This window comes from Rattus norvegicus, chromosome 7 (assembly GCF_021556685.1).
Source record: "Rattus norvegicus strain SHRSP/BbbUtx chromosome 7, alternate assembly SHRSP_T2T, whole genome shotgun sequence".
NCBI classification, from domain to species: domain Eukaryota; kingdom Metazoa; phylum Chordata; class Mammalia; order Rodentia; family Muridae; genus Rattus; species Rattus norvegicus.
Window position 1 is genome coordinate 19,196,564 of NC_141540.1, and position 25,355 is coordinate 19,221,918.

At 39.0% G+C, this 25,355-nt stretch overlaps 1 long non-coding RNA gene and 1 pseudogene across 2 annotated transcripts in view; both read right to left on the minus strand.

Moving 5' to 3' along the window:
* Positions 1 to 25,355, minus strand: part of LOC102549242 (uncharacterized) — a 1,084,685-nt gene that overhangs the window by 565,264 nt on the left and 494,066 nt on the right. The gene's annotated exons all lie outside the window — the stretch shown is intronic.
* On the minus strand, positions 6,559 to 7,430 carry LOC148004481 (small ribosomal subunit protein eS21 pseudogene; annotated as a pseudogene).

The following is a 25,355-nucleotide window of genomic DNA, read 5'->3' on the forward strand; positions in this document are numbered from 1 at the left end:
AGAGTTCATCTTGGTGGATTTTTCCTTTGATGAATATGAAGTGTCCTTCCTTATCTTTTTTGATGACTTTTAGTTGAAAATTGATTTTATTCAATATTTGAATGGATACTCCAGCTTCCTTCTTCTGACCATTTGCTTGGAAAGTTTTTTTCCAGCCTTTTCCTCTGAGGTAATGTCTCTCTTTGTCTCTGAGGTGTTTTCTGTAGGCAGCAGAATGCAGGTTACTCATTGTGTATCCACTTTGTTAATCCTTGTATTTTTATTGGGGAGTTGAGACCATTGATGTTGAGAGATATTAAGGAATAGTGATTATTGCTTCCTGTTATATTCATATTTGGATGTGAGGTTATGTTTGTGTGCTTTTCTTCCCTTTGGTTTTTGCCAAGACGATTGGTTTCTTGCTTTTCCTAGGGTGTAGCTTGACTCCTGATGTTGGGCTTTACCATTTATTATCCTTTTACGGGCTGGATTTGTAGAGTTTCATTTTGTAAATTTGGTTTTGTCATGGAATATCTTGGTTTCTCCAACTATGTTAACTGAGATTTTGCATGATACATTAACCTGGGCTGGTATTTGTGTTCTCTTTGGGTCTGTATGACATCTGTCCAGGATCTTCTGGCTTTCATAATCTCTGGCGAGAAGTCTGGTGTGATTCTGATAGGTCTGCCTTCATATGTTACTTGACCTTTTCCCCTTACTGCTCTTAATATTCTTTCTTTATTTTGTGCATTTCGTGTTTTGACTATTATGTGACGGAGGAGTTTCTTTTCTGGTCCAATCTATTTGGAGTTCTGTAGGCTTCTTGTATGTTTATGGGCATCTCTTTCTTTCTTTTGGTTAGGGAAGTTTTCTTCTATGATTTTGTTGAAGATATTTACTGGTCCTTTGAGCTGGGAGTCTTCACTCTCTTCTATACATATTATCTTTAGGTTTGATCTTCTCATTGAGTCCTGGATTTCCTGTATGTTTTGGACCAGTAGCTTTTTTCCGTTTTCCATTACCTTTGACAGTTGTGTTGATGATTTCTATGGAATCTTCTGCTCCTGAGAATCTCTATTCTATCTCTTGTATTCTGTTGGTGATGCTTGTATCTACGGCTCCTTGTCTCTTTCTTTGGCTTTCTATATCCAGGGTTGTTTCCCTGTGTTTTTTCTTCATTGCTTCTATTTCCACTTTTAATTCATTCAACTGTTTGATTGTGTTTTCTTGGAATTCTTTCAGGGATTTTTGTGATTCCTCTCCATAGGCTTCTACTTGTTTATTTATGTTTTCCTGCGTTTCTCTAAGGGAATTCTTTATGTCTTTCTTGAAGTCCTCCAGCATCATGATCAAATGTGATTTTAAATGTGGATCATGCTTTCCTGGTGTGTTTGGATATTCAGTGTTTGCTTTGGTGGGAGAATTGGGCTCCGATGTTGCCTTGTAGTCTTGGTTTCTGTTGCTTGGGTTCTTGTGCTTGCCTCTCTCCATCAGATTATCTCTAGTGTTACTTTGTTCTCCTATTTCTGACAGTGGCTAGACTGTCCTATAGGCCTGTGTGTCAGGAGTGCTGTAGACCTGTTTTCCTGTTTTCTTTCAGCCAGTTATGGGAAGAGTGTTCTGCTTTTGGGTGTGTAGTCTTTCCTGTCTACTGTTCTTCAGCTGTTTCTGTGGGTCTGTGTCCTGAGTCCACCAAGCAGGTCGCTTGGAGCAGAAAAGTTGGTCTTACCTGTGGTCCCACATCCCAAGTGGCTCTTTGGGGGCTGCTTTTAAGCTCTCGGTGAGGCAGCAACAGGGAGGGTCTGTGCCGCCTTTTTCGGAGCCCCTGCGCACTGGGGTCCTTGATGGTGTTAGGTGTTTTCCTCTGGAGTCAGAAATGTGGGCAGAGTGTAGTGTCTTCTGGCTTCCCAGGTGTATCTGTCCCTCTGAAGGTTTAGCTTTCCCTCCTACGGGATTTGAGTGCAGAGAACTGTTGACCGATTCCCTTCATGTCTGGGTGGTTTCTGGACTGTGGCTAATTTTCAGTCTTTAATCTAATTCCATTGATCAACATTTCGGTATTTATGTCAATGCCATGCAGTTTTTATTACTGTAGCTCTGTAGTATACCTAGCCATTGTTTTCCTTTCTTTCTTTTTTTTTTAATTTTTATTATTTTTTTAGATAGTGGCTGTCTATGTATCCTGATAGTCCTGAAAGTCATTTTGTAGACTAGGCTAGCTTTGCACTCCCAGAGGTTTACCTGCCTCTGTCTCTGAAGTACCAGGATTAAAGGCATGTGCCATCATCACCCCAACTTACCATTCTTAAGAAGCATTGACATTTTGTTTGCTAAATTTCTGTGACACTGTTAAACTATGAGTACCAGTCTCAACTCTGTTACTGTTTCAAAGTGCACACACACTTTGAAGATCTCATTTTCTTTACTTTCATTTGCCCAATTCATAAAAGGACAATTATCTTTATTTTTCTTTTTATGAAACTTAACACTGTTTTAAAGCATCTCTGATTTGAATTTAGCCTGTTGTCTAATAAAGTATTTGTGAGCTTTCTCTACATATTACAGTAATCATCTCTTCGTGACCAGCTCCAAAATATGTGAGAAATTTGTACTCATTCTGTACTTATTCTGGCCAGAAGTTTCTCATGTCTTATTAAGGATTTTTTTTCTTACAAAATACAATTTACACTTGAAGGTTCTCCAAATTAAGAGGCTTCCTACATGCTATATTTAATACTGGATATGATTTTTTTTCCTTTCTTTCTTCATTTTTGGAACCATTTTATTTCTTTCTTAGTAAATTATTCTATTTATTTACATTGCATTAGTTGCCCCATTTTCTGGTCCACATTCCCATAGATCCTCTTTCCCCCCTAACCTTCTGCCACTGAGAGGGCACTGACGTGCCCACCCATCTACACCTCAACCCCACCAGCATCCCTCTTCCTTGGAGCATGGACTTTACACCTGAATAAATGCATCCCCATCCCCTAATGGCATACAAGGCAGTCCTCTTGCTACACATGTTCCTGAAGACCCAAACTAGGTCATATATATTCTTTGGTTTTTGGCTTAGTCTCTGGGAGATAAGTGGCTAGATAGGATTTATGTAAAAGGCTGGGGTGAGAGACATAGAGAGGAGTCAAGACTCTGTAGAGGTTCTTGCAAGTGTCTGAGGTTATGGCATCTGGCATCTGTTTTAGCACCTAATTTAGCAATTTGTCCTGTGTGTCTATGTAACCTTTTTTTTTAATGTGAAAACTTCCTAAGAGGCTGGGTGATAGGGTAAATGTTCATGCAACTTTCTTATACTCTACTTGCTTTGAAGTTCAGTCTGCATGGCACTTTGCTATAAGTTTTGTGCTCCAAGGACTGACAAAAATAGTTTCTGTTCTTATTACTAATTGATTCCTTGGAGAAGAAGCTCATGTAATTTGCACTTCTTGGTTTGTTTAGTTTTGTATTGTTTTCTGAGAGCAAGGTGATTAAATGTTACTGTCCTTGTGGAGATGCTGTCATCAGAGGTCCAAAATTGGGCCAGTTAAAAATCACCAATCTTCTGGGAAAGAACACCAGGAAAAAATTACCTCTTTAAGTGACAGGGATACCTCACCACAGTTTCAACAGAGAATTTCACTTCTCAAGGTTACAGGCATAATTAAGCACTAAGGGAAATGAACACAGCACAAGAGTAGTAAACATGAAAGACATTAGAAAACAATCCTTGGAGAAAGCAGGCATGTGCTCTTTTCTTCTTCCTGAGTGTCTCTCTTAATCTCAGTTGTATTTAAAATATGTACTAAGAATATATTTCAAAACCTTGCTACAAACAAGAATGATGGAGTGAGGTAGGAAGGGAAGAAGAAAGAAATTCTTTAAAAGGAAGGAATGAAGGATGGAAGGAAGAAATGAAAGAAATAAGTGAAAAGGGAGTTAAGAAAGGAAAGGAAAAAGGAATAGGGAGGGATGTAGGGAGGGAGAGAGGGAGAAAGCAAATCTCAAGCCATAGATAGGTTAAGGGAAAGTCACTCATGTATTGTTTAGGAAGTGGGGACTTAGATGAACATTTGAGTGAAACCACACCTATTTCCATCTCAGGCCAGAGTAGACTGCTTCAAATCCTCATTCAACTGAGTAACCAATGTTCCTTCAGTAAGCTTCTGCTGAGTCTATCTTATTGATATTGAAAGAATAAAGATTTTAAACTATCCCCCACTGATCCTGCTGTGAGGACAAGTGCACCTCACAGCAAAGAATATCATAACATGATTTGGGGAGGTAGCCTGGCTATAGCCACCACAAACATCTGGCCTCGATAAGGCCTGACTTGACAGTCCTGAGAAAAACAAGAGCTAGGGTCAGCTTGCCCCAGAAGCAGGGTAGCCTAGAGTTGAACTGAGCCCAAGTTACAAACCAATGAAATTGCTTTGTGTAAGTGTTACCAACTACCTATGAAATTTTCTCTATAAATACCTTCCCCTAATTGGGCTCAGGGTCAACTCCTCTGTCTCCTGTATGAGATATGCATCGTCCCCAGAGCTCTGGTTCCTCAAATACACCTCTTGTTCATTACATCAAGACCGGTTTCCCGTGAGTTCTTGGGGGGTTGCATTGTCTCGAGATTTGAGTGGAGGTCTTTCCCACCCCAGTGGTCTTTCAATATCACCTCATTTTCTTCTTTCTTGTCTTTACTTAGCCTCTCTCTTTGTTTCTTTTCTGCATTGTTATCTTTATCTTCTCTTTGCTCACCGAGTCTATACTCTTTTGCATGTATCTTCTTTCTTTTGGTTTTTAAAAGAAAATTTTCTTTGGATTTTTCGTTTTTCTTTAATGTTGGCACTGGGTTTCAGACCCAGGTACTTTCAAGGCTATTATCTACAACCTCATCTTATGCTAAATAGATTGAAGTGTTGACTCTTTTTTAAAAATACTTTTTGTTTTCTTTTTTTAAACGAAATAGGAAATCATTGAGATCTTTGAAAGTCGAGTATATTTGAATAAAAACAGAAAAACTAGCCAGAAATCAATAGATCATAGGTACCTGAGAAGCAAATGTTTTCAAAGGTGGTGACAGACAGGACCTGTTTACCCACCTGTCCCATTAGAAAAGTCCAAGTCTTTTCCACAATCTGCTCATGGTTGACTTCATCTTCTGCTTCCTCACTGGATAAGACCACCTGCTGTTCAAGCCTTAGAACCCAAGTTTAATTCTCAGCACCTACATAAAAAGACAGATGTGTGTGTGTGTATGGTATCTATAACCGTAGCGATGGGGTTGGGGTCAGGTGAATATAGAAGGCTATGTAGAGATTCTTCTTTACAGCGATACTATTTCTCAAGCTGATGAGGCAAGAAGCAATAGAGGAAGACATATGGCATACTTTGTGGTCTCTGCCATGATGTGCACCTGCATATTGTTGTCCATGCTCTCCTGCTCCAGGAAAATTACAAAGGTTTAATTTGATGAATTGGGATCAAATATCGCATGCATTAACTGAATCCTCTCTCCATTTCTTTTGACTTAGTAAAATCTTTTAAACTCTCTTAGTCAGTTACACTATCAACAGGATCAAAGGTTTTGGCTCCCTTAAAAGTTTGAAGTAATAGGTCCATCTTCAGGTTAACTGTTCCTCATTATTTATAATTAATATTAGTTGCTTTCTACACTGTTCATGAAGGAATGTAGATAAAATCACATCACATATTCTGCAAACTCTCTGGAAGATGATTTATTTTCCTTAAAGAGAGAATTCCATGTTTACACAGCGAGGAAGAGCACTGCAGAAGCCTCTGTAGGAGACATTGGAGCACTTTTTTAAAAACTTCTTCCCTATTCTGCCCTCAACTCACTAAATGATTGGGGCTCTCATTGACTGTGAACCTATAGATAATATCAATCAAAGAAGAGAAGGAATCTAGGCAGGAGTCTGTGGGCACTCACAAGAGAGTAGTAGGGTACAAAGTTGTAGCTTCCTCGGTTTTAATGTTGCTGTCCCAGTTTCAATTTCTGACGAAAGAGAAGTACCAATATGAGATCTGCTTCCCTCTTTCAATGTGTTCCTGCTTCAACTCTACTGTCATTATGATCATCAAATCCATTTGCACATTGTTGGCATAAAGTAGTTCTAGAATAGTGTCCTTGGAACTCTCCCCATGTCAAAGGCTGAGGTATGTGTGAATGATTATAGTATATAAACATATAAAGAAGAATACTTTACTTATTCTCTGTGCATTGTCTGTCAGTGAGATGCTCATTGTTGATCTGAAGCAGTTACAATTTTTTTCCTATTTCTACATCATAATATCTTTAATTTTAGCACTTGAAAAGCAGAGCCAGGTAGATCTCTGAGTTCTGAGTTTCAGGACAGACTGTGCTACATTTAAAAAAACAAACGAACAGAAAAACAAAAAAACCTGTCTCAAAAGAAAAAAAGTGAAAGGAAAGAGAGCCTCACCTTTAAAATGGAAAATCAACAATCAATAATAAGCAAAAATCAGTATATTCACTTTCAACACTATTCCTGACAAACAGAAGCAGGATAAACACGACATTTCCCTAACTCTGGCTGTTACACGGAGTCAAGGGAATATTATATTCTTGATCGTAGTTAGCTGTATTGCCCCTCCATTTACAGTTTTCAGTGCATTTCTCTTTTTGTTTCCTAAAATAATCATTTTAAAAAATTCACGAAAAATCCATAACTAACTAATACAGTCCATATTGATAATGTCAAACCCTGATTCCTTAAGTGCAACTTTCCCAAACTTTGTCTCTGATACATTGATCTTTCTCACCTTCACATCCTTTTTTGTTTGTTGCTTATGTTTTGGTAACACTCTGATTACAACTTATCCCTTCCCATATTCTCTCTGTCAACCCCCTCAGATTCATGCCCTCCTTTTTCATATCTTATTATGTATACATATATATGAATAAACATATAAACACAATTTGTTCAGTATCTTTAGTGTTACTTCTACATGGTTTCAAGGTTGCATCGTAGTGGAGCCCTATGAAATTTTCCCTTTCCAGGGTAGCACACTTATTGGTGTTGTACTTGTTCAGGTCTGCTTTAATCAGTCACACTGTTTTGTTTTGTATTTTGTTTGTTTTTTTTTTTTGGTTTTGTTTTTTTGTTTTTTTTCCCCACAGTTACTTATTACTTTTATTTATAACAAATTATACCCGATTTCTTCTGTTCAAAAGATCTTGAGGCAATTCTGTCAGCCTTAGCCAATCGGAGAATACAATCATCTGACTCACCCCTCCTGCTAATGGCCCAACAAATACTGTAGATTTTAAACTGGCCACTAAACTGCCCTGTACCACGGTCAACTCGGCCACATTTATCTAGATGGATGCATGGTCCTTGGCAGCAATGATGCACTTTTCTCGTGGATCATTTCCGCAGCACGTACAGGTCCACAAACTCACAGGTGTCGTTCTGCATGCTGAGACCATCCCTGCTCTCAGTCAGACTGTTGTGCTACCATTGGTGTAGCTTCTCTTTTCTAAGAGAAACAGTCTTACTGCAGATTTCCTCATTTGAGATGTTCCCTGAACCTTTGGGGTAATTGTGTTGAAGTTTCTACGCAAACATCCAAAGGAGGGAAGTGAAAAGTAATCCTACTTCACAGGGACACCTATAATGTACAATGAAGACAGGGGTGGTAGGACAGCCCTAAGAATGCAATCGTGGCACTAATATTTTGTCAGTTACCAACAACTGTCTAATAGGACTTAAGGTCTGCTCAACAGGAGAGAAATCGGGTCTGGCATCTTATGCAAATTCGCAGGACTAGTGATGTCATGGCTCTTAGAGGGGAACTATCTCTATCTATTGTCATTTTACTAAACATTTTTACTTTCTAAAATGTAGTTTTGACCACTCAGACTCATGAATTGAAAATACTTTTTCTTAGCATCTAAAGACAACAATATGCTCATTATTTAAAACTCACTTCAGTAATTTTCTATTTTTATAATATTTTATAATTCTTCTAATAAATTAGCAATGTCTGTTTCTTTCAAATTTTGTAATTTGATATTTTTTTTGTACATTTTTATTTTTTTTATGTTTGCTTAATTTAATTAAATTTTTTTTCTTTTTTTTTTCCCTCCCCTTCCTTATGGGTGTTCCCCTCCCAACCCTCCCCCCATTGCTGCCCTACCCCCATAGACTAGTTCACTGGGGGTTCAGTCTTAGCAGGACCCAGGGCTTCCCCTTCCACTGGTGCTCTTACTAGGATATTCATTGCTACCTATGGGGTCAGAGTCCAGAGTCAGTCCATGTATAGTCTTTAGGTAGTGGCTTAGTCCCTGGAAGCTCTGGTTGCTTGGCATTGTTGTACTTTTGGGGTCTCGAGCCCCTGCAAGCTCTTCCAGTTCTTTCTCTGATTCCTTCAATAGGGGACCTATTCTCAGTTCAGTGGTTTGCTGCTGGCATTCGCCTCTATATTTGCTGTATTCTGGCTGTGTCTCTCAGGAGCGATCTACATCCGGCTCCTGTCGGTCTGCACTTCTTTGCTTCATCCATCTTGTCTAATTGGGTGGCTGTATATGTATGGGTCATAGGTGGGGCAGGCTCTGAATGGGTGTTCCTTCAGTCTCTGTTTTAATCTTTGCCTCTCCCTTCCCTGCCAAGGGTATTCTTTTTCCTCATTTAAAGAAGGAGTGAAGCATTAACATTTTGATCATCCGTCTTGAGTTTCGTTTGTTCTAGGGATCTAGGGTAATTCAAGCATTTGGGCTAATAGCCACTTATCAATGAGTGCATACCATGTATGTCTTTCTGTGATTGGGTTAGCTCACTCAGGAAGATATTTTCCAGTTCCAACCATTTGCCTACGAATTTCATAAACTCGTTGTTTTTGATAGCTGAGTAATATTCCATTGTGTAGATGTACCACATTTTCTGTATCCATTCCTCTGTTGAAGGGCATCTGGGTTCTTTCCAGCTTCTGGCTATTATAAATAAGGCTGCGATGAACATAGTGGAGCACGTGTCTCTTTTATATGTTGAGGCATCTTTTGGGTATATGCCCAAGAGAGGTATAGCTGGATCCTCAGGCAGTTCAATGTCCAATTTTCTGAGGAACCTCCAGACTGATTTCCAGAATGGTTTTACCAGTCTGCAATCCCACCAACAATGGAGGAGTGTTCCTCTTTCTCCACATCCTCGGCAGCATCTGCTGTCACCTGAGTTTTTGATCTTAGCCAATCGCACTGGTGTGAGGTGAAATCTCAGGGTTGTTTTGATTTGCATTTCCCTTATGACTAAAGATGTTGAACATTTCTTTAGGTGTTTCTCAGCCATTCGGCATTCCTCAGCTGTGAATTCTTTGTTTAGCTCTGAACCCCATTTTTTAATAGGGTTACTTGTTTCCCTGCGGTCTAACTTCTTGAGTTCTTTGTATATTTTGGAAATAAGGCCTCTATCTGTTGTAGGATTGGTAAAGATCTTTTCCCAATCTGTTGGTTGCCGTTTTGTCCTAACCACAGTGTCCTTTGCCTTACAGAAGCTTTGCAGTTTTATGAGATCCCATTTGTCGATTCTTGATCTTAGAGCATAAGCCATGGTGTTTTGTTCAGGAAATTTTTTCCAGTGCCCATGTGTTCCAGATGCTTCCCTAGTTTTTCTTCTATTAGTTTGAGTGTGTCTGGTTTGATGTGGAGGTCCTTGATCCACTTGGACTTAAGCTTTGTACAGGGTGATAAGGATGGATCGATCTGCATTCTTCTACATGTTGCCCTCCAGTTGAACCAGCACCATTTGCTGAAAATACTATCTTTTTTCCATTGGATGGTTTTGGCTCCTTTGTCAAAAATCAAGTGACCATAGGTGTGTGGGTTCATTTCTGGGTCTTCAGTTCTATTCCATTGGTCTATCTGTCTGTCTCTGTACCAATACCATGCAGTTTTTATCACTATTGCTCTGTAATACTGCTTGAGTTCAGGGATAGTGATTCCCCCTGAAGTCCTTTTATTGTTGAGGATAGCTTTAGCTATCCTGGGTTTTTTGTTATTCCAGATGAATTTGCAAATTGTTCTGTCTAACTCTTTGAAGAATTGGATTGGTATTTTGATGGGGATTGCATTGAATCTGTAGATTGCTTTTGGTAAAATGGCCATTTTTACCATATTAATCCTGCCAATCCATGAGCATGGGAGATCTTTCCATCTTCTGAGGTCTTCTTCAATTTCTTTCCTCAGTGTCTTGAAGTTCTTATTGTACAGATCTTTTACTTGCTTGGTTAAAGTCACACCGAGGTACTTTATATTATTTGGGTCTATTATGAAGGGTGTCGTTTCCCTAATTTCTTTCTCGGCTTGTTTCTCTTTTGTATAGAGGAAGGCAACTGATTTATTTGAGTTAATTTTATACCCAGCCACTTTGCTGAAGTTGTTTATCAGCTTTAGTAGTTCTCTGGTGGAACTTTTGGGATCACTTAAATATACTATCATGTCATCTGCAAATAGTGATATTTTGACCTCTTCTTTTCCGATCTGTATCCCTTTGATCTCCTTTTGTTGTCTGATTGCTCTGGCTAGAACTTCAAGAACTATATTGAATAAGTAGGGAGAGAGTGGGCAGCCTTGTCTATTCCCTGATTTTAGTGGGATTGCTTCAAGTTTCTCTCCATTTAGTTTAATGTTAGCAACTGGTTTGCTGTATATGGCTTTTACTATGTTTAGGTATGGGCCTTGAATTCCTATTCTTTCCAGGACTTTTATCATGAAGGGGTGTTGAATTTTGTCAAATGCTTTCTCAGCATCTAATGAAATGATCATGTGGTTCTGTTCTTTCAGTTTGTTTATATAATGGATCACGTTGATGGTTTTCCGTATATTAAACCATCCCTGCATGCCTGGGATGAAGCCTACTTGATCATGGTGGATGATTGTTTTGATGTGCTCTTGAATTCGGTTTGCCAGAATTTTATTGAGTATTTTTGCGTCGATATTCATAAGGGAAATTGGTCTGAAGTTCTCTTTCTTTGTTGTGTCTTTGTGTGGTTTAGGTATAAGAGTAATTGTGGCTTCATAGAAGGAATTCGGTAGGGCTCCATCTGTTTCAATTTTGTGGAATAGTTTGGATAATATTGGTATGAGGTCTTCTATGAAGGTTTGATAGAATTCTGCACTAAACCGTCTGGACCTGGGCTCTTTTTGGTTGGGAGACCTTTAATGACTGCTTCTATTTCCTTAGGAGTTATGGGGTTGTTTAACTGGTTTATCTGTTCCTGATTTAACTTCGATACCTGGTATCTGTCTAGGAAATTGTCCATTTCCTGAAGATTTTCAAATTTTGTTGAATATAGGTTTTTATAGTAAGATCTGATGATTTTTTGAATTTCCTCCGAATCTGTAGTTATGTCTCCCTTTTCATTTCTGATTTTGTTAATTTGGACACACTCTCTGTGTCCTCTCGTTAGTCTGGCTAAGGGTTTATCTATCTTGTTGATTTTCTCAAAGAACCAACTTTTGGTTCTGTTGATTCTTTCTATGGTCCTTTTTGTTTCTACTTGGTTGATTTCAGCTCTGAGTTTGATTATTTCCTGCCTTCTACTCCTCCTGGGTGTATTTGCTTCTTTTTGTTCTAGAGCTTTTAGGTGTGCTGTCAAGCTGCTGACATATGCTCTTTCCTGTTTCTTTCTGCAGGCACTCAGCGCTATGAGTTTTCCTCTTAGCACAGCTTTCATTGTGTCCCATAAGTTTGAGTATGTTGTATCTTCATTTTCATTAAATTCTAAAAAGTTTTTAATTTCTTTCTTTATTTCTTCCTTGACCAGGTTATCATTGAGTAGAGCATTGTTCAATTTCCACGTATATGTGGGCATTCTTCCCTTATTGTTATTGAAGACCAGTTTTAGGCCGTGGTGGTCCGATAGCACGCATGGGATTATTTCTATCTTTCTGTACCTGTTGAGGCCCGTTTTTTGACCAATTATATGGTCAATTTTGGAGAAAGTACCATGAGGAGCTGAGAAGAAGGTATATCCTTTTGCTTTAGGATAGAATGTTCTATAAATATCCGTTAAGTCCATTTGGCTCATGACTTCTCTTAGTCTGTCTACATCACTGTTTAATTTCTGTTTCCATGATCTGTCCATTGATGAGAGTGGGGTGTTGAAATCTCCCACTATTATTGTGTGAGGTGCAATGTGTGTTTTGAGCTTTAGTAAGGTTTCTTTTACATATGTAGGTGCCCTTGTATTTGGGGCATAGATATTTAGGATTGAGAGTTCATCTTGGTTGATTTTTCCTTTGATGAATATGAAGTGTCCTTCCTTATCTTTTTTGATGACTTTTAGTTGGAAATTGATTTTATTTGATATTAGAATGGCTACTCCAGCTTGCTTCTTCTGACCATTTGCTTGGAAAGTTGTTTTCCAGCCTTTCACTCTGAGGTAGTGTCTGTCTTTGTCTCTGAGGTGTGTTTCCTGTAGGCAGCAGAATGCAGGGTCCTCGTTGCGTATCCAGTTTGTTAATCTATGTCTTTTTATTGGGGAGTTGAGGCCATTGATATTGAGAGATATTAAGGAATAGTGATTATTGCTTCCCGTTATATTCATATTTGATGTGAGGTTATGTTTGTGTGCTTTCATTCTCTTTGTTTTGTTGCCAAGACGATTAGTTTCTTGCTTCTTCTAGGGTATAGCTTGCCTCCTTATGTTGGGCTTTACCATTTATTATCCTTTGTAGTGCTGGATTTGTAGAAAGATATTGTGTAAATTTGGTTTTGTCATGGAATATCTTGGTTTCTCCATCAATGTTAATTGAGAGTTTTGCTGGATACAGTAATCTGGGCTGGCATTTGTGTTCTCTTAGGGTCTGTATAACATCAGTCCAGGATCTTCTGGCCTTCATAGTTTCTGGCGAGAAGTCTGGTGTGATTCTGATAGGTCTCCCTTTATATGTTACTTGACCTTTTTCCCTTACTGCTTTTAATATTCTTTCTTTATTTTGTGCGTTTGGTGTTTTGACAATTATGTGACGGGAGGTGTTTCTTTTCTGGTCCAATCTATTTGGAGTTCTGTAGGCTTCCTGTATGTCTATGGGTATCTCTTTTTTTAGGTTAGGGAAGTTTTCTTCTATGATTTTGTTGAAGATATTTACTGGTCCTTTGAGCTGGGAGTCTTCACTCTCTTCTATACCTATTATCCTTAGGTTTGATCTTCTCATTGAGTCCTGGATTTCCTGTATGTTTTGGACTAGTAGCTTTTTCCGCTTTACATTATCTTTGACAGTTGAGTCAATGATTTTTATGGAATCTTCTGCTCCTGAGATTCTCTCTTCCATCTCTTGTATTCTGTTGGTGAAGCTTGTATCTACAGCTCCTTGTCTCTTCTTTTGGTTTTCTATATCCAGGGTTGTTTCCATGTGTTCTTTCTTGATTGCTTCTATTTCCATTTTTAATTCCTTCAACTGTTTGATTGTGTTTTCCTGGAATTCTTTCAGGGATTTTTGCGATTCCTCTCTGTAGGCTTTTACTTGTTTATTAATGTTTTCCTGTGCTTCCCTAAGTGTGTTCAGGTCTTTCCTGAAGTCCTCCAGCATCATGATCAAATATGATTTTGAAACTAGATCTTGCTTTTCTGGTGTGTTTGGATATTCCATGTTTGTTTTGGTGGGAGAATTGGGCTCCGATGATGGCATGTAGTCTTGGTTTCTGTTGCTTGGGTTCCTGCGCTTGCCTCTCGCCATCAGATTATCTCTAGTGTTACTTTGTTCTGCTATTTCTGACAGTGGCTAGACTGTCCTATAAGCCTGTGTGTCAGGAGTGCTGTAGACCTGTTTTCCTCTCTTTCAGTCAGTTATGGGGACAGACTGTTCTGCTTTCGGGCGTGTAGTTTTTCCTCTCTACAGGTCTTCAGCTGTTCCTGTGGGCCTGTGTCTTGAGTTCACCAGGCAGCTTTCTTGCAGCAGAAAATTTGGTCTTACCTGTGGTCCCGAGGCTCAGGTTTGCTCGTGGGGTGCTGTCCAGGGGCTCTCTGCAGCGGCAGCAACCAGGAAGACCTGTGCCGCCCCTTCCGGGAGCTTCAGTGCACCAGGGTTCCAGATGGTCTTTGGCTTTTTCCTCTGGCGTCCGAGATGTGTGTGCAGGGAGCAGTCTCTTCTGGTTTCCCAGGCCTGTCTGCCTCTCTGAAGGTTTAGCTCTCCCTCCCACGGGATTTGGGTGCAGAGAACTGTTTATCCGGTCTGTTTCCTTCAGGGTCCGGCGGTGTCTGTGGCAGGGGTCCTGCCGCTCCTGGGCCCTCCCCCACGGGAGCCCAGAGGCCTTATACAGTTTCCTCTTGGGCCAGGGATGTGGGCAGGGGTGAGCAGTGTTGGTGGTCTCTTCCGCTCTGCAGCCTCAGGAGTGCCCACCTGACCAGGCGGTTGGGTCTCTCTCTCACCGGGTCTGGGAGCAGAGAGCTGCTGCGGGCCGGGATCCGCGGGTGTGGGACTTCGTACTTTGATATTTAAAATATATTACTTTCATGGATCTTTCCAAAATAAAAAAGTAGGTATTAGTATTTAAAAATGGGTTTTTTTAACCTCCACTTTCCCTATAAGATAGGATCTCTGTGTAGTCCTGCATGTCCTGGAACTTGAATTGTAGAGAACACTAGCCAAAAACATTTTGTTTGTTTTTCTTGTTTCTTTTTTTCTTTTTATCTACATTGCAGTGGTTGTCCCTTCTGTGTCACACCACAGTTCCTCAAACCATTCTTTCTCCTCCTTGCCTCCAAGAGGTGATGCCCTCACCCCTCTATTCAGGTGTCCCCTTTCCCTGGGTGTCAGATCCCTCCAGGTTTAGGTGCATCTTCTCCCACTGAGACCAGATCACTCAATCCTCTATTACATATGTGTCAGAGGGGGAGTTTGGGGGCCTGGGAGCAGGGTGGCTGAGATTAGCAACTGTATGCTGACTGCTTGGTGGCTCAGTTCCTGGTATCTCCCAGAGATCTGTTTAGTTGAGACTGCTGGTCTTCCTCTGAGGTTGCCCTCCCCTTGAACTTGTTCAATCCTTCCCCGAATTCCTCCATGGGCATCTGCAACTTCTGTCCAAAGGTTGGGTATGTGTATCTACATCTGTCTCAATCAGCTGCTGGTAGGTCTTCACAGATGACAGCCATGCTAGGCTCATGTCTATGAGCACATCACAGCATCAGTAGTACTGTCAGGCCTTGATGCTCTCCCCACACCAAATGGACCCCTAGTTGGGCTAGTCACTGGAAAGCCTTTCCTTCAATCTCTTCTCCATTTTTGTCCCAGCAGTTCTATTAGAGAGAAATGATCTAAGTCAAAAATTTTACTATTTTTCCCTATCTACTGGAGGTAGACTCTTTGGGTTCCCTTTCCCCACTCTTGGTCATTTTGGCTAAGGGCACCTCAAATGAGTCCTAAGATTGTCTTACCTCCAAGGTTTCTGGGACTTTCTAGAGGGTCCATCTGCCTCCCACCCCCCAGAGGCTGCATATTTTCAATCATTCTCCTGGTCTTCTGAGTTTCCCTCCTGTCCCCCCACCCATGCCTGATCCTGTTCCCATTTTCCCCTTCCCATTCCCTATTCTACCCAGATTGTTCCTGCCCTCTTCTTCCCATGATTATTTTGTTTCCACACCTAAGTGGGATCCAAACATCCTCACTTGGGCCTTCCTGTTTATTAAACTTTACAGTCTGTAAGTTGTATCATTAGTATTTTCTTTTACTTTTTGACTAATATCCCCTTATCAGTGAGCACACACCATGCATATCCCTTTGTTTCTGGGCTACCTCACTTAGGATGATATTTGCCTGCAAAATTTGTGATATCCTTACTTTTAATAGCTGAATCGTATTCCATTGTGTAAATAAACCAAAATTTCTGTATTCATTCTTCTGTTGAGAGACACGTGGGTTGTTTCCAGCTTCTGGCTGTTGCAAATGAGGCTACTAGGAACATAATGGGGTTTATGTCTTTGAACTATGATAGAAAATCTTTTGAGGGTATGCCCATGAGTTGCATAACTGGGTCTTCAGGAAGAGTTATTTCCACTTTTCTGAGAAACTGCTAGATTGATTTCCAGAGTGGTGGCACAAGTTTTCAATTTGACCAGCAATGGGAAGAGTTTTCCTCTGTCTGCACATCCTTGCTAGCGTGTACTGTCACTTGAGGTTTTGATCTTAGCCATTCTGTTTGGTGTAAAGTGGAATCTTAGGATAGTTTTGGTCTTCATTTCCTTGATGACCAAGGAATTTGAACATTTCCTTAACTGCTTTTCAGTTATTCAATATTCCTCTGCTGAGAATTCTCTGCTTAGTGCTGTACTCCATTTTTAATTGGGTTATACAGTTTTTAGAGGTTAAGTTCTTGAATTATTTATATATTTTGGATATAACTCTCTATGGATGTAGGGTTAGTGAAGAGATTTTTTTTCCTACCTGTAGGTTGTAGATTAGTTGTGTTGATTGCGTTCTATGCTTTTCAGAAGCTTTTCAGTTTTATGAAGTTGCATTTGTCAATTGTTAGTCTTAGAGCTTGAGCCATTGGTGTTCAGTTCAGGAATTTTCTCCCTATGCCAATGAGTACAAGGCTCTTTTCCACTTTCTACTCTTTGGATTCAGTATATCTGCTGTTATGTTATGGTCCTTAATCCACTTAGACTTGGGCTTACAAGGTGATAATATGGGTCTATTTTCATTCTTCTACATCCAGATGGCCAGTTACGTCAAGTTACATCAGCACTATTTGTTGAAGATGCTTTCTTTTTTTCCTCTGTATAAACTTGGCTTCTTTGTGAAAGATCAAGTGTCCAAAGGTTTGGGGGTTTATTTCTTTGTCTTAGACACTATTCCATTATTTAACCTGTCTGATTATTACCAATACTACCATGCAGTTTTGATTACTACTGCTGCGTAGTATAGCTTTCAGTGAATAATGGTGATTCCACCAGAAGTTCTTTTAGTATTCAAAATTGTTTTGGGTATTTTCCATTTTTTTTTGTTTTACCATCTGAAGTTGATAATTAGTCTTTCCATGTCTGTGAAGAATTGTGTTGGAATATTGATGTGGATTGCTCTGAATCTGTAGATTGCCTTTGGTAAGATATCCATTTTCAATATGTTAATCTTACCATTCAATGAGCATGGGAGTTCTTTCCATTTTTTTTTTAATTAACTTGAGTATTTCTTATATACATTTCAAGTGTTATTCCCTTTCCCGGTTTCCGGGCAAACATCCCCCTCCCCCCTCCCCTTCCTTATGGGTGTTACCCTCCCAACCCTCCCCCCATTGTCGCCCTCCCCCCATAGACTAGTACACTGGGGGTTCAGTCTTAGCAGGACCCAGGGCTTCCCCTTCCACTGGTGCTCTTACTAGGATATTCATTGCTACCTATGGGGTCAGAGTCCAGGGTCAGTCCATGTATAGTCTTTAGGTAGTGGCTTAGTCCCTGGAAGCTCTGGTTGCTTGACATTGTTGTACATATGGGGTCTCGAGCCCCTTCAAGCTCTTCCAGTTCTTTGATTCCTTCAACGGGGGACCTATTCTCAGTTCAGTGGTTTGCTGCTGGCATTCGCCTCTGTATTTGCTGTATTCTGGCTGTGTCTCTCAGGAGCGAACTACATCCGGCTCCTGTTGGTCTGCACTTCTTTGCTTCATCCATCTTGTCTAATTGGGTGGCTGTATATGTATGGGCCACATGTGGGGCAGGCTCTGAATGGGTGTTCCTTCAGTCTCTGTTTTAATCTTTGCCTCTCCCTTCCCTGCCAGGGGTATTCTTTTTCCTCATTTAAAGAAGGAGTGAAGCATTCACATTTTGATCATCCGTCTTGAGTTTCCTTTGTTCTAGGGATCTAGGGTAATTCAAGCATTTGGGCTAATAGCCACTTATCAATGAGTGCATACCATGTATATCTTTCTGTGATTGGGTTAGCTCACTCAGGATGATGTTTTCCAGTTCCAACCATTTGCCTACGAATTTCATAAACTCGTTGTTTTTGATAGCTGAGTAATATTCCATTGTGTAGATGTACCACATTTTCTGTATCCATTCCTCTGTTGAAGGGCATCTGGGTTCTTTCCATTTTCTGGCTATTATAAATAAGGCTGCGATGAACATAGTGGAGCACGTGTCTCTTTTATATGTTGAGGCATCTTTTGGGTATATGCCCAAGAGAAGTATAGCTGGATCCTCAGGCAGTTCAATGTCCAATTTTCTGAGGAACCTCCAGACTGATTTCCAGAATGGTTTTACCAGTCTGCAATCCCACCAACAATGGAGGAGTGTTCCTCTTTCTCCACATCCTCGGCAGCATCTGCTGTCACCTGAGTTTTTGATCTTAGCCAATCGCACTGGTGTGAGGTGAAATCTCAGGGTTGTTTTGATTTGCATTTCCCTTATGACTAAAGATGTTGAACATTTCTTTAGGTGTTTCTCAGCCATTCGGCATTCCTCAGCTGTGAATTCTTTGTTTAGCTCTGAACCCCATTTTTTAATAGGGTTACTTGTTTCCCTGCGGTCTAACTTCTTGAGTTCTTTGTATATTTTGGAAATAAGGCCTCTATCTGTTGTAGGATTGGTAAAGATCTTTTCCCAATCTGTTGGTTGCCGTTTTGTCCTAACCACAGTGTCCTTTGCCTTACAGAAGCTTTGCAGTTTTATGAGATCCCATTTGTCGATTCTTGATCTTAGAGCATAAGCCATTGGTGTTTTGTTCAGGAAATTTTTTCCAGTGCCTATGTGTTCCAGATGCTTCCCTAGTTTTTCTTCTATTAGTTTGAGTGTGTCTGGTTTGATGTGGAGGTCCTTGATCCACTTGGACTTAAGCTTTGTACAGGGTGATAAGCATGGATCGATCTGCATTCTTCTACATGTTGCCCTCCAGTTGAACCAGCACCATTTGCTGAAAATGCTATCTTTTTTCCATTGGATGGTTTTGGCTCCTTTGTCAAAAATCAAGTGATCATAGGTGTGTGGGTTCATTTCTGGGTCTTCAATTCTATTCCATTGGTCTATCTGTCTGTCTCTGTACCAATACCATGCAGTTTTTATCACTATTGCTCTGTAATACTGCTTGAGTTCAGGGATAGTGATTCCCCCTGAAGTCCTTTTATTGTTGAGGATAGCTTTGGCTATCCTGGGTTTTTTGTTATTCCAGATGAATTTGCAAATTGTTCTGTCTAACTCTTTGAAGAATTGGATTGGTATTTTGATGGGCATTGCATTGAATCTGTAGATTGCTTTTGGTAAAATGGCCATTTTTACTATATTAATCCTGCCAATCCATGAGCATGGGAGATCTTTCCATCTTCTGAGGTCTTCTTCAATTTCTTTCCTCAGTGTCTTGAAGTTCTTATTGTACAGATCTTTTACTTGCTTGGTTAAAGTCACACCGAGGTACTTTATATTATTTGGGTCTATTATGAAGGGTGTCGTTTCCCTAATTTCTTTCTCGACTTGTTTCTCTTTTGTATAGAGGAAGGCAACTGATTTATTTGAGTTAATTTTATACCCAGCCACTTTGCTGAAGTTGTTTATCAGCTTTAGTAGTTCTCTGGTGGAACTTTTGGGATCACTTAAATATACTATCATGTCATCTGCAAATAGTGATATTTTGACCTCTTCTTTTCCGATCTGTATCCCCTTGATCTCCTTTTGTTGTCTGATTGCTCTGGCTAGAACTTCAAGAACTATATTGAATAAGTAGGGAGAGAGTGGGCAGCCTTGTCTAGTTCCTGATTTTAGTGGGATTGCTTCAAGTTTCTCTCCATTTAGTTTAATGTTAGCAACTGGTTTGCTGTATATGGCTTGAGTTCTTTCCATCTTTTGAGGTCTTCTTTCATTTTTTTTCTTCAGGGATTTGGAGTTCTTGTCATACAGTGTCTTAGTTAGGGTTTTGTTGCTGTGAACAGACACCATGATCAATACAACTTTTATAAAGGAGAACATTTAAGTGGGGATGGCTTACAGGTTCAGAGGTTCAGTCCATTACCATGAAGGCAGGAGTCTGGCAGCATCCAGGCGGCATGGAGGTGAGTTCTACATCTTCACCTGAAGGAAGCCAGAAAAAGACTGACCATCATCAGGCAGCTAGGAGGAGGGTCTTCAAACCCACTCCCACAGTGACTCACTTCCTCCAACAAGGCCACACCTTCTAATAGTGACACTTCCTGGGCCAAGCATATGCAAATCATCACATACGGATATTTCATTTGTTTGGTAAGAGTTACAACAAGTTATTTTATACTATTTGTGGCTATTGGAAAAAGTTGTGTTTCCCTAATTTCAACCCATTTTTCATTTGTATAAAGGAAGGATACTGATGTGTTTGAGTTATTTTTATATTCCACTACTTTGCTGATGGTATTTTTCCACTGCAGGAGGTTGCTGGCAGAATTTTGGTGATTTTTATGTATATGATTTTATCATTGACAAGTAGTGATATTTGACCTCTTCAATTCTAATTTGTATCCCCTTGATCTCATTTTGTTGTCAAGTTGCTCCAGCTACAACTTTAAATGCTACATTGAATAGATACGAAAAGAAGGAGCTACCTTGTCTTGTACCTGGTTTTAGTGGAATTGCTTATAGTTTCTCTAAATTTAATTTGATTTTGGCTGTTAGTTTGCTATATATTTATTATATTATATTTAAGTATTTGCCATGAATTCCTGATCTCCCAAAGACTTTTAACATGAAGGGGTGTTATATTTCATGGAAGACCTTTTCAGTATCTACTGAGATGATCATGTGATTTTTCCCATTCGTTTTTTTTTATAGTGTATTACAGCGATGGATTTGCATATATTGAATCATTCCCGTATCCCTGGAATGAACATAGTAAAGATGGTTTAATGTATTCTTGGATTCAGTCTTGAGAAATTTATTGAGTATTTTTGCACCAATATTCGTAAGGGAAATTAGTCTGACATTCTCTATCTTTATTGGGTCTATTTGTGGTTTAGGTATCAAAGTGACTGTGGCTTCATAAAATGAAGTAGGTAGTATTATTTTTGTTTCTATTTTGTTGAATAGTTTAAGTAGTATTGGTATTAACTCTTCTTTGAAGGTCTGCTAGAATTCTGCACTAAAATCTTCTGGCCCTGGGCTTTGTTTTTTTGAGGGGGAGCAAAGATGGGGGAGAGAGAGGGGGTGATATTTTCTTAATGACTACTTATAATTCCATAGGGGTGATAGAACTGTTTAGGTAGTCTACCACATTTGATTTAACTTTGATACATGGTATCTATCTAGGAAATAATCCATTTCATTTTGATTTGCCAGTTTTGCTGAGTATAGGCTTTTATAGTAGAATCTGATGATATTTTTTAATGTCCTTAGTTTCTGTTGTCTTCCTTTTCTTTTATGATTCTGCTAATTTTGTTAGTTTTTATACTGTCTGTGTTCCCTTTAGGTAATGGGGCTAAGAGGTTATCTATCATGTTAATTTTCTCAGATAACCACATTTTGGTTGTCTTGATTCTTTGTATTATTCTCTTTGTTTCTATTTTGTTGAGTTCAGCCATCAGTTTGAGTATTTCCTGCTGTCAAGCCCCCTTGGTTGTGTTTACTTGTTTCTGTTCTAGACTTTTCAGATATGCTGTCAAGCTGCTAGTGTGGGAAATTTCTGACTTCTTTATGAAGGTTCTCAGTGCTATGAATTTTCCTCTCAACATTGCTTTCACTGTGTCCTATAAGCTTGGATATTCTGTGTCTTCATTTTCACTGAATTCTATAAAGCCTTTAATTTATTTCTTTATTTCTTTCCTGATTAAGTTATCTTTGAGTAGATAGTTGTTCAGTTTCCATGAATATGTGCACTTTCTGTTGTTATTCAAGTTCAGCCTTAGTTCTTGGTGATCTCATAGAATGCATGGGATTATTTCAATCTTCCTGCATTTGTTGAGACTTGTTCTGTAACCATTTATATGGTTAGTTTTGGAGATGTTTCCATCCAGTGTTGAGAAGAAGGTATGTTCTCTTGTTTTGGGGATGAAATGTTCTGTAGATATCTGTTAAGTCCATTTGTTTCAAATGTCTGTTAGTCTCAATGTGTCTCTTTTCATTTTCTGTTTCAATAAACTGACCATTGATAACAGTGTGGTGTTGAGGTCTCTCAATATTGTTATGTGAGGTTCAATGTACATTTTGAGCTTCAGTAAAGTTTCTTTTACAAATATGTGTGTCCTTGAGTTTGGGTCATAGATATTCTGGATTGAGACTTCCTCTTGGTGTACTTTAATTTGATGAATATGAAATGGCCTTCTCCATCTCTTTTGATAACTTTTGGTTGAAAGTCTATTTTCTTGGATATTATAATGACTATTCCCACTTGTTTCTGAGGAACAGTGGCTTGGAGAATTTATTTTCAGTACTTTCATTTCATCTGAGGTAGTGTCTGTCTTTGTGACTGAGGTTGTTTCTTTTATACAGCAAAATTCAGGATCCTGATTGCATATTCAGTCTATTAGTATGTGACTTTTTATTGCAGAAATCAACCCATTTATGTTGACAGATATGAAATACTAATGACTGTAACTTGTTGTTAGGTGTGGTATTATGTGTATGTGATTCTCTTCTTTGAGTTTGTTGTGAGATATTTAATTTCTTACATTTTCTGGGATGTAGTTAAACTCCCTGTGTTGGAGTTTTCCTTCCTGTGTCCTCTGCAGGGATGGATTAGTAGAAAAATATTGTTTAAAGTTAGTTTTATCATGGGATATGTTGGTTTCTCCATCCATGGTGATTGGAAGTTTTGCTGGGTATAGTAGCTTGGCATGGTATTTGTATCCTCTTAACATATTACTGACATCTTGTCAGGATCTTCTGACTTTTAGACTCTCTATTTAGATGTCTGGTATAATTGTGATAGCTCTTCCTTTTTCCCTGTATAGCTTTTCTCTGCAAGTGGTGTTTTCTTTATTATATGATCAGAGGATTTTCTTTTCTGGTCCAATCTATTTGGTATTCTGTAGGCTTCTTGTATGTTTATGGCCATCTCTTTCTTTAGACTAGAGAAGGTTGTGTTTTTCTTCTGATTTTGTTGAAGATGTTTTCTGGTCCTTTGAGCTGTGAATCTTCTCACTCTGCTATTCATATTATTCTTAGATTTGATCTTCTCATTCTATCCTGAATTTCCCATCTGTTTTGAGTGAGGAGCTTTTTATACTTTGTATTTTCTTTGACTGATGTGTCACCATCTTCTATGGCATCTTTTATACCTGAGATCCTTTCTTCTATACCTTGTATTATATTTCATATGCTCCTGTTGCTCCACATCTCTTTCCTAGGTTTTCCATTTCCAGGGTTGCCTCCATTTGTGATTTCTTTATTGTTTCTATCTTGGACCACTTTGCTCTATTCCTTTGCCTGCTTGATTGTATTATCCACTATTTCTTTAAGGGTTTTATTTATTTCATCTTTAAGGGATTCTACACTTTTTCCTGTGTTTTCCTGTATTTTCTTAAGAGAGTTATTTATATCCTATGTAAATGTAAATGTCTATATAATGTTCATGAGATGGTATTTTAGGTCAGAATCTTGTTTTTCAGCTGTGTTAGGGTATCAAGAGCTTGCTGTATTTGAAGAACTGGATTGTGACAGTGCTGATTTTCTTTGCCTCTGTTGATTATATTCTTGGGCTTGCCATTCATTATGTGGTTTTCCCTGATGTTAACTGGCCTGAGTATCCCTAAAATTTCTTGCCTCCTTGGAGGCAGATTGAACTCGTTGACATGGATAAAAGCTAGCCTCCTGGAAGCAAGCAGTGCTTTATCTGATTAGGAAGATTTCCTGCATCCTTTGGTAGGGCAGGCCTCCTCTGTCCCTGGTTAGAGCAATCATCTTCTGTGTGTCCATGGTTAAGGCAGACTATCTGTTTTCCTGATAAGGGTAAACTTCCTGTGAGACAGGCAGGCTTTGAGTTCCATGAGCAGGATCTTCCCCATTTGCAGATGGAGGTGTGGAGTGGAATGACTGTATCTCTGGTTAAAGAAGATCTCCTGTGTCATTGCTAATGGCATACCTTCTTGGACAGAGGCAGGCTTCAGAGTAGGGGTGGGGATGGGGCCTGCCAATCTGACCAATGTGCAGAAGCAGATTAGAAGGAAGATGTAGTTCCAAAACAGGAGTAGGTCCTGTGTCTGCTAGGCTCTGTGTTTTACTATTTTGATTCCTTCTACTTACCTATTTATTTGCTTCTGGAAACTGCTACATTATATTTTTATATTTTTACAATTAGAACATAGGAATGGGTTGTATACAAAATTGATAGCAGTAATTAATTTTCTATCATAAATTATAGAATTATATGGTTATTTTTTGTGGGAAAACATGAATTTTATAGAAAAGTGAGAATTAGAATCAAAAGTTCCATGAGGTATAAGAAAGTAGAGAATGCATACTGGGAATTTGTTTAATTTTTTGTACATCAATTATACTGACAATGTTAGATATTTTTCTGATTCTGTTCCTATGTTTCACTAAAGAAAGCCTTAAATTGGTTGATATAGCATACCAGCTCACTTGTTAATAGAAATAACATGCAGAGTCAAGGTTCTTTTAACATGAACAGTTAGGCTTTTCCACATCTTGAAATTCTACACAAGTGTTTGCCTTTCTATATTCCAATGTCATGGTCACTATTGAGAATTTCAGATGTTATGTAGCTGACTGATGTCACAATTAATGTTATTATGTGAAACTCCAAATAATAACAGCAAAACTCTGTCATATTATACTCTTATCTAATGCAGTTCTAAATGTTTCTTACATGCAAAAAAGAAAACCTATGAAAACCCTGAGATTTATATCAGAAAGCACAAGTCAGTGTCCTGTTTAGTTGGCTGTCATCAGTATAGCTCCTTACCTAAAAATGTAGCAAGAACTGTCCACATATTACTCATAATGCTCTCATTGTGAACGTACAAAACAAAGTCAAACTACAAATATTTATAATTAGTGTACAGTTCAAGCATGAAAAACATAATCCTATTGTTCTGTGACCTGTCTCAAGAACATTTTAGCACAAGTCCAAAACACTTTGCCCATAAGCAAAGATTAATCACTTTCTCCTCATATCCCTGTCAATGATTATTCTACTCTCTTTCAAATTATTATTAGAGGATTCTTTTATTTTTTGAGGAAAAACATGTGGACCTAGGACAGCAGATAAATGTGGAGCTTAGATTTGAAAGCTGATTCTCTCCTTTCAACATGTGGGACCCTTGTTGGTCTCTCTGGACATTGACTTTGTAGAAAGCATATGTTATATAACATGCATTATATTAAATATAATGTACTTCCATTATATGTATACACCATGTTGTCTTCATGCAATTCTTTGTTAATGGACATGTGGAATGATTTCTTTTCTACTGTTTTGAGTAATTCTGCTGTGGAAGTGA